The sequence below is a fragment of the Lynx rufus genome, unplaced genomic scaffold (genome assembly GCF_022079265.1).
Source record: "Lynx rufus isolate CCGP_SWC_20201006 ecotype Redwood Valley unplaced genomic scaffold, mLynRuf1.p SCAF_30, whole genome shotgun sequence".
Lineage (NCBI taxonomy): Eukaryota > Metazoa > Chordata > Mammalia > Carnivora > Felidae > Lynx > Lynx rufus.
This window is the reverse complement of record NW_025814846.1, coordinates 5,329,376-5,336,251: the sequence shown is the minus strand read 5'-3', so window position 1 is coordinate 5,336,251 and position 6,876 is coordinate 5,329,376.

Below are 6,876 nucleotides of genomic sequence, written 5' to 3'. Positions count from 1 at the left end.
ATCACCTCCTGCCAGTCACAGTGGCAAAATGAAGAAATCAGGAGACTATAGGTGCTGGTGAGGATGTGGAGAAACGGGAACCTTTTTACACTGTTGGTGGGAATGCAAACTGATGCAGCAGTTCTGGAAAACAGTGTGGAGGTTCCTCAAAAAATTAGAAATAGAACTACCTTATGACTCAGCAATAGCACTGCTAGGAATTTATCCAACGGATACAGGAGTGCTGTTGCATAAGGACACTTGTGCCCCAATGTTTATAGCAGCACAATAGCCAAATTATGGAAAGAGCCTAAATGTCCATCAACTGATGAATGGATAAAGAAATTGTGGTTTATATATACAATGGAATACAACTTGGCAAAGAGAAAGAGTGAAATCTGGCCTCTTGTAGCAACGTGGATGGAACAGGAGAGTGTGATGCTAAGTGAAATAAGTCATAGAGAGAAAGACAGATATCATATGTTTTCACTCTTATGTGGATCCTGAGAAACTTAACAGAAGACCATGCTGGAGGGGAAGGAGGAAAAATAGTTACAGAGAGGGAAGGAGGCAAACCATAAGAGACTCTTAAATACGGAAAATAAAGTTATGTTAGATGGGTATGGGAGGGAGGGGAAAGTGATTGATGGGCATTGAGGAGGGCACCTTTTGGGATGAGCAATGGGTATTGTATGGAAAACAATTTTACAATAAATTTCATATTAAAAAAATTAAAAACAAAAACAAAAACAGACAAAGAAACTAGTGCCTTACAACATCCTTAACTTGAGGAAAAAGGAGACATCTGGATCAAGGAAAAAGAAAACAAACAAAAAAAAAAAAAGCCAGAGAGACCCAAATGAGATATATTAACTGCATTGTATAAGGTTAAAGACATGGAGAGAATCTTAAAAGCAGCAATAGAAATGCAACTTGTTGCATACAAGAAAACCTCCATAAAGCTATCAGTAGATTTTCCACCACAAATATTGCAATGCAGAAAGGAGTGGGATGATATATTCAAAGTGCTGAATAAAAAAAATACTACCAACCAGATAAAGTTGTGCAACAAGCGACACAATTATTGTATATTCTACCATCTAGAAAAGGAAATGTATATCCACCAGTTGTCACTCCTAATTCCCTCAACCCTCACTGATGTAATGTGTGTCTCTATGGATTTGCATATAATGGACATTCCTTATATAATTTCATGAAATCATGCAATATGTGCCCTTTCATATCTTCCTCTTTTCACTTAGCATAATATCTTCAAATCTGATCAATGTTGTAGCCTGTATTGATAATTATTTTCATGTTATTGGTGAATAAAATTCAGTTTTATGAATTCGTTAGTTGATTGACATTAAAATAGTTTCCATTTTGGGAGGAGCTATGATGGCAGAGTACTAGGAGGACCCTAGGCTTGCCTCACCCCTTAAACACAGCTAGATAAATATCAAATAATTCTGAATACCCAAGAAATTTATCTGAGTACTGACATAACTGTAAAACTAGAGGGACAGAAGGGTCCACATTGTGGAAGGTAGGAGGTGAGGAGATGTGATTTGGGGGAGAAAAAGATTGCTGATGTTGTGGACAGGAGAAAGCCTTGGTCACAGATAGAAGTGGGAGAGAGAGATAAGTGTGCATAGGAGATATCACAAGGAGAACACTTCTTCAAAGCCATTGACTGGGAAAACAAGAGGAGCTGATTTTTGTGAGTTTTTGTTTTTAAACAAGCAGTGCTCAAAACTGGAGTTTTAGAGGTCCATAGTATGGCCAGTGTGGAGCCCAGCTGGTGCTACAGTTCTTCTGTACAGAAGGAGGGTAGATAGTTCAGGAATACATAGCACAACCTGAGGATCTAGTGGGATGTACTGGGAGAGACGATTCTCCTTTCTTGGAGCATATCTGGAGAGGTGGCATTGCCTTTCCAGGGACAAAAGTGTTGGCTGGCAACATTACCAACCCCTGTACCTCAAGATAGGAACAGAGACACCTGCTGAGAGTAGTGAACCTGGACACTGGCTCTTTGCTGTGCTACACTCCAAAATCCACACACCTGCACTTTGGTGTGACTGCTCTTCTGGGACAAACCTGCATGAGGACCACCATGGGCACACACCATGACGGGTCCCTACATTTGGAGTTTTAAAACTTAGCCACCATGCATGGGATAAAACACAGGTGCAATGAACTTCTGGGAAGGCAGACAGCCTGGACATACAGTGAAATCAGGGATCTGAGAAAAGGCTGGAACACACGAGGTGAGATTCTTCATTCTAATGGGAGAGTCCTGGACAACATTGGGTGCAAAGTCCCCTCTCTGGGATGATAAGGCTGACACCATTTCTATCCTCTGCTCCTTAACATAAACTAAATTAAGTAAACAGCACAGTGTCAACAGGGGAAGCTTAACTAGTTACACAAAGCTTAACACCCTGGACTCTGCAGGTGCTGCTTTTCTCCAGCAAGTGAGCCTGAGGACCAGAGCAACAGTGCCTTCCCCAGAAGACCAGCACAAACCAGCATGCACCACATCTACTGAACATAGAGCTCTGCAGAACTCCAGCTCTAGTGGAAATAGCATCAGGTTTATTTTAACAAACAGGCCAAAGCATACCTTGTTAAAACTTGCCGCATTCTGGCCAAAGCCAAAACAATTCCCAATGTATGCAAGGAGGAACTCTGCAGAGGACATACAGGAGGAATAGAGCAGATATAAGACAACAGTAGAGTGCACACAGCATACACCAGAGAAACATCCTGAAGTTTCAGGCCATGGACATTGTAAAAACTCTTCTTCATAAAGCCATTATTCTTAAGAGCAGGGAATATAACAGGCTTTCATAACACACTGAGGAAGACACAGATCTAGACCAAATGCTGACTTAGGAATTCCTTTCAAAAGAAAGAACAAGAAAATGCCATGGCCAGGGATCTAATTAAAACACCTATGAGTATTACGCTTTATCCAGAATTTAAGGCAATAATCATAAGGATACTAGCTGGGCTTGAGATAAGCAAGGAAGACACCAGGAAGTTGATTACTCCCTAGGTAAAAGAGCTTAAAACCAATCAGACCAAAATGAAAAATGCAACAACTTATATTTAAAACCAATTGAATGCAATGACCACAGGGATGGAATAAGCAAAGGAATGAATTAGTGATATAGAAAAGAGAATTATGGAAAATAATGAAGCTGATCAAAAGAGGAAAAGAAAAAGCATGGATCACAAAACTAGACATAAGGAACACAGTGAATGCATGAAATCATTACATGTAATAACATTCCTATGACAGTAGACCCAGAAGAAGAAGAGATTAAAAAGAGGGTACAAGGTTTGTTTGAGGAAATTATAGCTGAAAACGTCCCTAATCTGGGAAGAAAACAGACATCAAGGTCCAGGGGCATAGAAAACACTCATCAAAATAAACAAAAATAGACCAGCACCAAAACATATTACAGTTAAGTTTATAAAATATAGAGATGAAGAAAAAGACCTATAAAATGCAAGACAAAAAAAAGTCCCTAACTCTAAGAGAAGACAAATGAGGTGAGCAGTAGATCTCTCCTCAGAAACATGGCAGGCAAGAAGGGAGTGGTACGATATATTCAATTTGATGAATGGGAAAAATATGCAGCCAAGAAAACTCTTTCCAGCAAAGAAATTATTCTGAATAGAAATAAAGATAAGGAGTTTCCCAAACAAAAACTAAAAGAACATTGGTTTTTTTTTAATTTTTTTTTATTTTACACTATATGAAATTCATTGTCAAATTGGTTTCCATACAACACCCAGTGCTCATCCCAAAAGGTGCCCTCCTCAAAACCCATCACCCACCGTCCCCTCCCTCCCACCACCCATCAACCCTCAGTTTGTTCTCAGTTTTTAAGAGTCTTTTATGCTTTCGCTCTCTCCCACTCTAACCTCTTTTTTTTCCCTTCTCCTCCCCCATGAGTTTCTGTTAAGTTTCTCAGGATCCACATAAGAGTGAAAACATATGGTATCTCTCTTTCTCTGTATGGCTTATTTCACTTAGCATCACAGTCTCCATTTCTATCCACGTTGCTACAAAGGGCCATATTTCGTTCTTTCTCATTGCCATGTAGTACTCCATTGTGTATACAAACCACAATTTCTTTATCCATTCATCAGTTGATGGACATTTATGCTCTTTCCATAATTTGGCTACTGTTGAGAGTGCTGCTATAAACATTGGGGTACAAGTGCCCCTATGCATCAGTACTCCTGTATCCCTTGGGTAGATTCCTAGCAGTGCTATTGCTGGGTCATAGGGTAGGTCTATTTTTAATTTTTTCAGGAACCTCCACACCGTTTTCCAGAGTGGCTGCACCAATTTGCATTCCCACCAACAGTGCAAGAGGGTTCCCGTTTTTCCACATCGTCGCCAGGATCTATAGTCTCCTGATTTGTTCATTTTGGCCACTCTGACTGGTGTGAGGTGATATCTGAGTGTGGTTTTGATTTGTATTTCCCTGATGAGGAGCGACGTTGAGCATCTTTTCATGTGCCTGTTGGCCATCCGGATGTCTTCTTTAGAGAAGTGTCTATTCATGTTTTCTGCCCAATTCTTCACTGGGTTATTTGTTTTTCGGGTGTGGAGTTTGGTGAGCACTTTACAGATTTTGGATACTAGCCCTTTTCTGATATGTCATTTGCAAATATCTTTTCCCAATCTGTTGGTTACCTTTTAGTTTTGTTGGTTCTTTCCTTTGCTCTGCAGAAGCTTCCTGTCTTCATAAGGTACCAGTAATTCATTTTTGCTTTTAATTCCCTTGCCTTTGGGGATGTGTTGAGTAAAAGATTGCTACGGCTGAGGTCAGAGAGGTCTTTTCCTGCTTTCACCTCTAGGGTTTTGATGGTTTCCTGTCTCACATTCAGGTCCTTTATCCATTTTGAGTTTACTTTTGTGAATGGTGTGAGAAAGTGGTCTAGTTTCAACCTTCTGCATGTTGCTGTCCAGTTCTCCCAGCACCATTTGTTAAAGAGACTGTCTTTTTTTCCATTGGATGTTCTTTCCTGCTTTGTCAAAGGTTAGTTGGACATACGTTTGTGGGTCTAGTTCTGGGGTTTCTATTCTATTCCACTGGTCTATGTGTCTGTTTTTGTGCCAATACCATGCTGTCTTGATGATTACAGCTTTGTAGTAGAGGCTAAAGTCTGGGATTGTGATGCCTCCTGCTTTGGTCTTCTACTTCAAAATTACTTTGGCTATTCGGGGCCTTTTGTGGTTTTATATGAATTTTAGGATTGCTTGTTCTAGTTTCAAGAAGAATGCTGGTGCAATTTTGATTGGGACTGTATTGAATGTGTAGATAGCTTTGGGTAGTATTGACATTTTGACAATATTTATTCTTCCAATCCATGAGCATGGAATGTTTTTCCATTTCTTTCTATCTTCTTCAATTTCCTTCATCAGCTTTCTATAGTTTTCAGCATACAGATCTGTTACATCTTTGGTTAGATTTATTCCTAGGTATTTTATGCTTCTTGGTGCAATTGTGAATGGGATCAGTTTCTTCATTTGTCTTTCTGTTGCTTCATTATTAGTGTATAAGAATGCAACTGATTTCTGTACATTCATTTTGTATCCTGCAACTTTGCTGAATTCATGTATCAGTTCTAGCAGACTTTTGGTGGAGTCTATCGGATTTTCCCTGTATAGTATCCTGTCATCTGCAAAAAGTGAAAGCTTGACTTCATCTTTGTCAGTTTTGATGCCTTTGATTTCCTTTTGTTGTCTGATTTCTGATTCTAGAAATTCCAACACTATGTGAAACAACAGTGGTGAGAGTGGGCATCCCTGTCGTCTTCCTGATCTCAGGCAAAAAGCTCTCAGTTTTTCCCCATTGAGGATGATGTTAGCTGTGGGCTTTTCATAAATGGCTTTGATGATGTTTAAGTATGTTCCTTCTATCCCGACTCTCTGAAGGGTTTTTATTAAGAAAGGTTGCTGAATTTTGCCAAATGCCTTTTCTGCATCAATTGACAGGATCATATGGTTCTTGTCTTTTCTTTTATTAATGTGATGTATCATGTTGATTGATTTGCGAATGTTGAACCAGCCCCGCATCCCAGGAATGAATCCCACTTGATCACGGTGAATAATTCTTTTTATATGCTGTTGAATTCAATTTGCTAGAATCTTATTGAGAATTTTTGCATCCATATTCATCAGGGATATTGGCCTGTAGTTCTCTTTTTTTTACTGGGTCTCTGCCTGGTTTAGGAATCAAAGTAATGCTGGCTTCATAGAATGAGTCTGGAAGTTTCCTTCCCTTTCTATTTCTTGGAATAGCTTGAGAAGGATAGGTATTATCTCTGCTTTAAACGTCTAGTAGAACTCCCCTGGGAAGCCATCTGGTCCTGGACTCTTATTTGTTGGGAAATTTTTGATGACTGATTCAATTTCTTCACTGGTTATGGGACTGTTCAAGCTTTCTATTTCCTCCTGATTGAGTTTTGGAAGCGTGTGGGTGTTTAGGAATTTGTCCATTTCTTCCAGGTTGTCCAGTTTGTTGGCATATAATTTTTCATACTATTCCCTGATCATTGCTTGTATCTCTGAAGGATTGGTTGTAATAATTCTATTTTCTTTCATGATTTTATCTATTTGGGTCCTCTCCCATTTCTTTTTGAGAAGCCTGGCTAGAGGTTTGTGAATTTTGTTTATTTTTTCAAAAAACCAACTCTTGGTTTCGTTGATCTGCTCTACAGGTTTTTTAGTTTTTTAGATTCTATATTGTTTATTTCTGCTCTGATCTTTATTATTTCTCTTCTTCTGCTGGGTTTAGGCTGTCTTTGTTGTTCTGCTTCTATTTCCTTTAGGTGTGCTGTTAGATTTTGTACTTGGGATTTTTCTTGTTT